At 38.3% G+C, this 10,239-nt stretch overlaps 1 pseudogene; it reads left to right on the top strand.

Annotated features, from left to right (window-relative positions):
* LOC107755937 (uncharacterized) overlaps positions 1-10,239 on the top strand; it is a 49,279-nt pseudogene that overhangs the window by 25,284 nt on the left and 13,756 nt on the right.

The following is a 10,239-nucleotide window of genomic DNA, read 5'->3' as shown; positions in this document are numbered from 1 at the left end:
TTTTTGCTAGTTTTTGCTACAAAATTATGTGAAAATCATCCTGCTCACTCATTCACACAAAACAATATATTGATTTAACTTTTTTAAGACATGTTTTTCGTTAGAAAAGCCGTATGCGAGGGAGTGACAATGGCCATGAATATTTAGTGATTCACACCTGAGAGACAAAGGGCCTCCCCTAATGAGCCATGAGAGTGGCCACAGTGTTACGGTGAGGCAGGTAAGAAAGAATGTGAGGAGATTAAAATAATAATGGGGGTTTTGATTATTTGTATTTTATTTACAACATAGTATATTCTAAATATACACAGTGAAGGTCAAAGACACATTTTTGAACATACTGATCTAAACACTGAGACTTAAACAGTAACACACCTTTGTGCGAAACATTCTTAAACTCTAATGTTCATAGTGTTACAGTGTAAAAACTCATACTACTTTTATATCGTGTGGTTTTATATTTTATAGAACATTAAAAAACATCCTGGCATCGTGAGACATTTGGATGCAATGAAATGACACATATTTCAAAATGTTTCACTTGATTTCATACATGTAGTCAGGAATTATAGTTTGGGAAAAGTCTAACTAGTAAAATATGTACAAGTTATGTCAAAATAACACAATAGCAACTAATGGAAGTAATAAACAACAGACACTCATCAGAAATGATCTCCTTCGCTGGCTCAAGCCGCGTGTTGCATCGCGTTTTTCTTCTGAGGTAAATTCTGTCTTATTCCTCTCAGCGCATCTTCTTCCAGAAACGAAAAGTATCCGAGATGAACTTGATGAATCGTCAAGCTTTGTTTATGAAGGTGATGTGGGCGTTTACATGTTTGCGCGTCTTACGTGAATGATTATTATTTGGAAAGAGCGCTCAGCTTGTGGGCGTGATCACATTACAGATAATGAGCGCAGACAGGAAAGACTGGACCTCTCGTTGGTTTCATACGGATTACTTTATCAGAGAATATTTGTTTTCGACATGACTGACTTCATTTAAAAGTAGACATACCTGTATATTTATTATGTCTGTGAGGCAAGTATTCGCTGAGATTCAGGTTGTTTTATTTACGTGTCTGTGAAGACAGTTGACAGAGACCAAGATAGCAGAGAGTGCAACCTGTTGTTTTCTTTATTTTACAAAAGCACATTGTTTTGTTGTTATTATGACTATACATAAATGAAAGTAGACCCTTTGCAGTTTCAAACGATGCCTTATTCTTATCTGTACGATCAAAAATAACAGAGTATTTTTAGTTCTTTTCATGGTCTTCAAGAAAAAACGTGACAGACTGCATCGGTGCGGTCTTCGTCCCCTGAGGCCACCAATGCTTGCATTAATTTAAAGGGGTCATCGGATGCCCATTTTCCACAAGTTGATATGATTCTTTAGGGTCTTAATGAAATGTCTGTAACATGGTTTGGTTAACATTTCTCAATGGTAGTGTAAAACAACACCCTTTTTACCCTGTGAAAAACAGCTCTGTATACAGCAAGCCGTTCTATTGCATGTCGCTTTAAATGCAAATGAGCTCTGCTGACCCCGCCCCTCTCTTCCGAGCCGCTCTCAGAGAGACTGTTTACTTTAGCCGCATTCATCGTGAAACTTGCTAATTAGCACATTATTAGCAAAGATTCATTATAAAAACATTATACTCACTTCTTCTGTAGGTGAAGCTGGATCACGAATGATTCGCAAGAACTGAAACGCATTTAGGTAGATCGGGGGCGCATTCCCTTCAAAAACAAAAGTAATCCACTGCGTCTTCAACGGCTCAGATGTCGGGAGTAAATGACGACTGCTATGTTCATTATTACATCCAACAACAAAACACCTCAATCGCTTAGGAGACATTCTTGTCTACATCTGCTCCAGCAGTGAAACAATGGTGGACTGATGACAGCTCACTCAGGGCGGGTCTAAGGTAAAACACCAGTCCAGTCTGTGCTGAAACGCTACTGTCAATCAAACTATCGTGGGAGCAGCCTTGGTCTGTGTGACGTCACACTGACAGGCATCTGAGATCGAGAGCCTGCTAACATATGTAACTGCATAAATTATATTTTATTAAAGTTCAGGAGGAGCACGTTCAAATAATTAACCTAATTAACATGAGAGGAGCACATTCAGTAATAAACCCAATTAACAAATCATTTATTTAAATTTTTTTTTTTTTAACATCAACAAGACTTGGACTTCTTATTTTTGACAGAAACCTGGCTCAACGATGGTGAGTTGGATTCATTGGATTCATTAGCAGACTTGACACAAGAGGATTGTGATTATTTTAATTCTCTGAGATTAGTGGGCAGAGGCGGAGGCTTAGCCACAGTTAAAAAAAAAATTATAGGCTTATACCTTTCACTCATCAATATTATATATTTGAGTTGCAATTATTGAGAATTCAACTATCCAGTCCTGTGGCTTGTGCCCTTATTTATAGACAACCAAAATATAATAAGGACTTTATTGATGAGTTTGAGACTTTTTTGTCTAATATAGTCCCTATACTGTGGATAAATTACTAATCTTGGGTGACTTTAATATTCATATCTATTGCCCTTCCCATTACTTGGCGAAGGGGTTTGTACATCTTATTGACTCATTTGACCTTGTCCAACATATTAATGGTCCTGCACATGCACATCCTGTTTTAAGCACATAGTGATTCGGCCGTTTCTGAAGAAGCCAAATCTCGATCCGTCTGATTTTAGTAATTTTCACCGTATTTCCTCAATGCCTTTTTTGTCGAAAGTGCTGGAGAAGATTGACTTTCTCCAACTGTCTACATTCTTAACTGACCACAATATCCATGTCAAATTTCAATAAGGGTTTAGGGCTTGTCATAGCACCGAAACTGCCTTCATTAAAGTGACAAATGACATCTTGCTCACTTTGGATTCGGGTAACTCTGCTAATCTAATTGTGCTCGATTTAACTGTTGCCTTCGATACAATCCACTGTAGCGTTCTTTTAGATCGCCTACAGCAGGAGGTTGGGCTTAGTGGCATTGTTTTGCATTGGTTTTCTTCTTATCTGTCCAATAGGTCTGTATCAGTTACAATTGGTAATCATTCATCTCCTTCAGTTCCTCTATCATGCGGGCTTTCGCCAGGGTCCATATTAAGTCCAATTTTGTTTTTTCTATATGTAAGCTTTGGAGTCTAATTTTAGGAAATATGAGATTGCATACCACTACTATGTCTTGAGGATGCAAAATCCTGGATGGCTAAGAATTTTCTCTCCTTAAATGAGAGCAAAACGGATGTTGTGGTTTTTGGCCCTCTTTGCTCTTTGCCCCTTATTTCTAGCTATTTGGGGCCCCTCTCTAGAAATGTTCATCCATACGCAAAAAAATCTGAATGTATAATTGATTCAGAGCTGAATTTTGCAAAACAAGTGAATACTGTGGTGAAAACTAGTTTATACTACTTAAGGTTGATAAGATAAAACCAATGCTCTCACCTACACTCTTAAAAATAAAAGTGCTTCTCGATGCCATAGAAGAACCTTTTTTGTCTAAATGGTTCCATAAAGAACCTATTGACTCATTTGACCTTGTCCAACATATTAATGGTCCTGCACATGCACATGGACATACTATTGATCTTGTTCTATCTTCTGGCCTTCCAGTATGTAACATCAGTATTAAGGAACGCTGTTTGTCTGATCATATGTCTGTCATGTTTAACGTATTACTTCCATATTTGCCTCTAAGCAAGCAGAAGGATGTGTATTACCCTCGTGAGTTAACCCCCTCAACTCTAAATGAATTCTCTAAGGCCTATACAGAGTCCTTAGCAAGAACTGTTTTTGAAGTCCCATCAGATAGCCACAATACTGAGGAACTTACTGTTGTTTAATGAGACATGTACAAATATCCTAGACTTACTTGTGCCACTAAAGTCAAAGGTTTCTAAACTGAGCTCATGACTATGGTTCAATCATTATCCATGCTCTCAGGCAGGAGTGCCGTAAAGCAGAACGTAAATGAAAAACAGATAGGTTACATGCCTCTTTGGGGATTTTTAAGAACTGCCTGTCTGCCTATCAGTGTACCATTAAAGCAGCTAAAATTGAAAATTTCTCAGATTTAATATATAAAAATTCACATAATCAAAAAGTGTTGTGTAATACCTTTGATACAGTAGTTAATCCCAAGATATCTTCATTTCCTGATGCTAACCCTGAGTTACGTATAAAGTTTTTAGTTTTTTTTAGGAGTAAGTTTAAGGTTTTATATGCATGTATTCCTAGCACTTATTGGGTCTCATTCACTAAGCATGCATACGCAGACATTTGTATGTGAAACCTGCGTATGAACGTTTTTGTGAACAAATCATGATTCACTAAAACTTTCGTAATAAAATGTTTTCTGAGATTAAAAAAAAATATAGGAACAGCTATAAGTACACGTATGCAGAAATCACACTCTGGCTAATTTTAATGGTCTATATAATCTATGCATATACTGGCTATATATAGGCTAGTTAAGACCAAATGTATGTTTCATCTTAGGATAATAGTTATAATATTTCATCTAAAAGAAAAGAGTAAGAAAACCTTTTGTTATTGACTATAGCTCGAGCTGCGAGGTTTCTCTGAATAACAGCGCATGTACAGCCGGCTAATCAGAGCTCTGTAAAATGGGTCTGTATAAAAGGCGTTATAAAAGGCACACGTATTATGAATTAGGCGGAAAGTTTTCTTGAAGAGTTTGAATGTGCGTATAAATACGAATAATCTACGCAATTACCCATTGACCCATTGTCCCTCTAATTTTTCCAATCCTGTAGCTGACAATGCCAGGCTAACCAATTTTCACCCCAAATAAATTGATAGTTAATTTTAAAACTGAAACTGACTACTTCACCAGCGGATATTATGCCAACACGTCTCTTTAGAGAGGTGTTAGGTGTGATCTGTTCTGACTATCATGAATAGCTCATTGACCTACTACTTAAGGTTGATAAGATAAAACCAATGCTCTCACCTACACTCTTAAAAATAAAAGTGCTTCTCGATGCCATAGAAGAACCTTTTTTGTCTAAATGGTTCCATAAAGAACCTTTAACATCTGAAGGTTCTTCAGATTATAAAAAGGTAAAAAAAGAGATGGTTCTTTAAAGAACCTTTGACTGAATGTTTCTTTGTGGAAACAAAAATGGTTCTTATATGGCATCGCTGTGAAGAACCTTTTAAGCACTTTTATTTTTAAGAGTGTAGTGATTTGGAGACGATCATCCATGCTTTTATATAATCTAAATGGGATGTGTATTTAGAAATTTCTCAGTCATTGGTAAATCGGTTGCAGCTTGCTCCAAATGCTGCTGCTAGACTATTGACCGGTATGAGAAAGAGGGACAGATTCACTCTGATTTTAACATCCCTGCAATGGTTACTGGTTAGATATTGGATCAATTTCAAGATCCTATTAATAATTTTTTGAATTTTAAATGATCTTACGTCCTTGTATTTGTCAGATCTTGTATTTGTCCCATATGTATTCTTTTCTATGTCTTTATTATTTAATTTGTGTTATATGCAACTGCATTATTTGTGACTGGATTGGGCAAATGTCCAATGTCCACTTAATTGTTATTTTGTAATGGGTTTTTGTTCTATTGGTGTACCTTGTAAAGCATCCTTGAGCCTGGGAAAGGCGCTATATAAATTAAACATATTATTATTAGATAGTGTTACTCTACATAAGCCAGTAAAGAATTCTGCTGATAAACTATTGCTCCAGGTACCACGGTCCCGACTCAAGCGAAAAGGTGATCAGCCTTTTCGATAGCCAGAACTCGGTTATGGAATAACTTACCGCTAGACATCCGCTCTGCCCCATCACTGATCGCTTTTAAAATGGCTTTGAAGAAGCACTTTTATATCTTGGCTTTTCAGTCTGATTTAGGAGAGACCTAAATATCTTTTTTTTTTATGATGCTCTGTTTTGTTATTGTTTCTGTATGGTTTTCTAGATTACTCTGCTCTTGTGGCAGTAGAAATGTGCTATATAAGAAAAATAAAATACACTAAACATGCTCCATCTACCCCAAATTCAAGCATATACTTAACCCAGGACATAGATTTATAGTAGCGTGGATTTAATATTCTCTACTAGAGCCAGTAATTTCAGAATTCTGAATAAAATCAAATGTAACCGTTTATTATTAGTAAGGTAAACATGTATCATGCAATTACATAATCAGTCAATTCAGAGATAGTCAATACAAAACATCAGTTTTTCAATCATAAATCTACTCCCATCACCAGACCACGATTTTAATTGAGGGCTCTGGCACTGACTCTGCCAATCAGGGGTGTTGCAACTGGGGAGAAAAGGGGGACGGAGTGTTCTTTTTTGGGCCCGACTGAGAATGCAAACCCAGAAGAGTGTCATTGTTCTCCACAGGTTGGGTAAGTGTGGTGTCACAGATGAAGGTTGTGCTGCTCTGGCTTCAGCTCTGAGATCAGACCCCTCACACCTAAGAGAACTGGATCTGTCACTGAATAAACTAGGAGACTCAGGACTGAATCTGCTCTCTGATGGACTGAAGGATCCTCACTGTAAACTGGAAACACTGCGGTAAGATGAATAAACATTCTCTTCCATTTTGCTTTACTGCCTATGGCAGTATGAATAAAATTAAAATAAAAATTTAAAGTGTCCTGTCATATAATTGAATATGCTGTTTTAATCTTTATTATATTCCTTACAAAGTTTTGATGTAATTTTTCTATGTTTATGATGATAGTATAAGGTGAGTGGATAATGTGAAAGTGACATCTGCTATATATCATACAAATGTGTTGAGGATTTAGGGGTATTTACATAAAAATTAAACGATTCTGGCATTTTCTATGATATTGAAATGATCCCCGTGTAGAAGCGGGTCTACACCGTTAGAATTTCCTGTATTTGACTGAGCAGTCATTGAGTGTTTTGTCATTGTATTTGATTTCTCTAATACATAAAATAAGTAAACCAAAGAAACCAATTTACTGAAGGTAGCAGTGTAGCACAGTTCTTCAGCAGTGATGTTAGCATGTCGGTCTTCAAAGAATCTGAACCTTTCTGAGACTTGGTTTATACTCGCTGCATCCACAAGTTCACTTGTTTGCATGCAAAAATAACATCATTGCGGTAAAAAGTGCACATCGCCAGGCCCAGTGTTTTAGAGGCTGTAGCATTGCTTCCCTTTCATAGGTTCACTCCACGCTGTGTCGCTGATGCTATGGGAACAGCCCCAGTGTGATGGTTGTCTGAAACCCTTATACCTTCCCACCAATTCATTGGGCACTCACACAAGAAATACTTCACGTATGCCTTAAGAGCATGCTCGCGCCATCTCAACTCAGATTTCTTTGAGGAAGAGGTTTGTCTGTTGCGAAATCGGAAAAGCGAATGTCGTGTTCTTTGCTTACTGTTTTAGAGCAGTTTACCACTCCTCTCAGGCAGACACAATGAGTTTTCCATAATATGTGGATCTGTGCGACAGATTCATCGCAGGAGGCTAAACATGACAAGTATGTGCTATGTTGTTTGGCGCTTATCAGCCTGTCTGCTTTAGGCTCTCTTTCTTTTTGCGGAAAGAAGAGCGTTGGTTTTAACACGTTCATTTTAATCCGGACTAGATATGGCTTTATAGCGTCGTGCTCTCCCTCCAGGTCGATGGGAGAAATACACAGACGAGACAGCTGTATGCTCTTGAGTGGAAACTCTTTGTTTCCTTATGTGGTGTGGGCAATGCAACTTGGATCCAGTCCACTGCCCTACAGCTTTAGTGCTGGAGTTCCTATTAAGTCAGTTTTCAGCAGTGGTGGCCCCAGCCGGTCTTGATTTTATGCAGCAGTGATTGCTGCTAAATCATGTGCTGATAGGAGGTGTCTCCATTGGGCGACACTCTCTGGTTTCCTGTTTTCTACAAGGAGCGTGACGGCTTAGACCTTTCTGCCCTGTGTGAATTCCTTCATGGGAGTTATCAGTTGCTGTAGAACAGGGGTGTCCAAAGTCCGGCCTGTGGATGAATTTCAAACAGCTCACAGCTTGTCTATTAAAATATATGTGGCCCGCCAAGCATAATTTACAAATGAAGCAGCTTCACAGTGTCAACACAAGGTGACAGCATTATATTTTAGGCCAGATGTCGCAGTAACACATGAGTGTTACCATTTCTTTAGCGCACAAGAATTCCTAAATAACGCCCCAAAAGCAGAACAGAACAGAAGCGGTACTTGTGTGAACCGCACCGCACGGACCATTATTAGCTCTGCCTAAAGACAGCGCATCACAAGCTCAGAACAAATGCATTAACTCAATGACTGGTCTCGATCTCGCGACCACTAAACAGCACTGTGAGATCCAGTGAGAAACATTTGTGTTTGGAGCAGAGGTCTCCGATATAAACCACAGGTGATTTAAACAAGTTTAAAGCCAGATGAAACAGCATAACACTCTCAACAACGCTGACGCGGAAAACAGGAGAAACATAGCAACAAAAATCCAATTAGAATAGCCTACTTTTCAATCCACAAATCTCCAACATTTACAATGGATTTACTGTAGTAACACTAACTGTGGTATTGTGGCAGAAATGTAGGATATTCATATCAGATTTTATTATATTATCAATGTAGGCCAATTGAATGTATTAAGGGAGTAATGAAATATAGGCCAAATTATACAGACATTTTGTTATAAGCAGTTTTGTGCATTTCTTTTTATATTAAATAAATGTGTTTATATACTAAATACCATTAAGCCATTCTAGATATTATATAATAGATAGATATGATAGATTAAGACACATAGATAGATATGATATTACAGTTATTCATTATTCATTTATCAAAATTCATATAATAGAAGGAGCATCCGCCCCCCCCCCGGTGTGTCCACAACATCGAATCTGGCCCCCTTTAAAACCCCTGCTCTAGAAGGTTTGATGGACCATCTATCTGAGCATAATTCTGATGGTCAAATGGCTGTCACCGAGCAGAGGGTGTCTCATTGGGTGACTGTTGCTATCTCTGCGGCCCATGAGGCACGTTGCTTGGCTTTGCTGGTGTTCATACTCATTCTGCAAGATGGAGGAATGGCTTCTTTCCAGGCTCTGTTTAAGGGTTCTTCCTTTGGTGGATATTTGTGTTGCAGCAGGATAGTCCTCTCTGCACACTTATCGGGTGTTATGGTCTGGATGTGGGGATGTCTGGATGTCTGGATGTCTGGATGTCTTGAACTGGACACTGTCCTTGGTCTTCCAGATAAACCCGCAAATGTAGTCGAAGGCTTTATGCTATACTCTTCTTATAGTGTCAGCGATGTAGCGTGGAGTGAACCTATTAAAGGGAATGTCTCTGTTATGTATGTAACTTCGGTTCCCTGAATAGGGAACGAGACGCTGCGTTGCCGGCCATTCTCCTGCTTTGCGAAGTGCTTCCTTAATGAAAAGATCTGAGCTGAGATGGCGCGAGCACGCTCTTAAGATGGTCTAAAGCGCCACTAGCCAATGAATTAGTATAAGGGATGGTTTAAGGGTTTCAGACAGCTGTTACATAACGTCAGCGACGCAGCGTCTTGTTCCTATTCTGGGAAGCAAGCGTGATGGTTTCATTTCAAGTTTTTTGTTTTGTAAAGCAGCTATGTATAAGCTGGTAAAATAAGCTGTTTTAATGCATAAATACAAGTATGTTACGTTTTATTGGATGCTAAATAAAACAAAACCTTTTAAATTTATTTTTTTATGTTCCTACGGGACTGAATAATAAAGAGGTATTTGCATAATAACATTAGTTATTACACATAAACTGGCAACTGCAGGTGCATAAATAATGCTATGAGAAGCGTATCAAAAATTGTGTTTAAAATGTAATTAGCAATATTAGATTCTAGTTTACTGAACTGTATGAAATCAAAATCCAATCCTCAAATTGCAACCGTGCTGATAATTGGGAAAATCAGCACTCTTGCTTACGTGATTTTGCTGGACTATGTCATGTGAAGCAAATTTAAGACAATAACACTTTACCCTCATATCAAGAGGCTGTGTTAACAATAAGTGGCATGGCACGTTATTCACAGAATCCACGAGACAGATATAAAACTGGAGCTCGAGCCCCTGGCCCTTTAATCGCCAAAACTAAAGTGCCTTTTTGGTCCGAGGTGCCTACGGAACACAATTTGTACCGAGGGGGAAACCCCATGTCCCCCCAAACAACCCTTCCCCCTCCAT

Source organism: Sinocyclocheilus rhinocerous, unplaced genomic scaffold (assembly GCF_001515625.1).
Source record: "Sinocyclocheilus rhinocerous isolate Xijiao unplaced genomic scaffold, SAMN03320098_v1.1 scaffold1463, whole genome shotgun sequence".
NCBI classification, from domain to species: Eukaryota; Metazoa; Chordata; class Actinopteri; order Cypriniformes; family Cyprinidae; genus Sinocyclocheilus; species Sinocyclocheilus rhinocerous.
The sequence above is the reverse complement of the archived record's forward strand: the minus strand, read 5'-3'. Positions and strand labels throughout refer to the sequence as shown.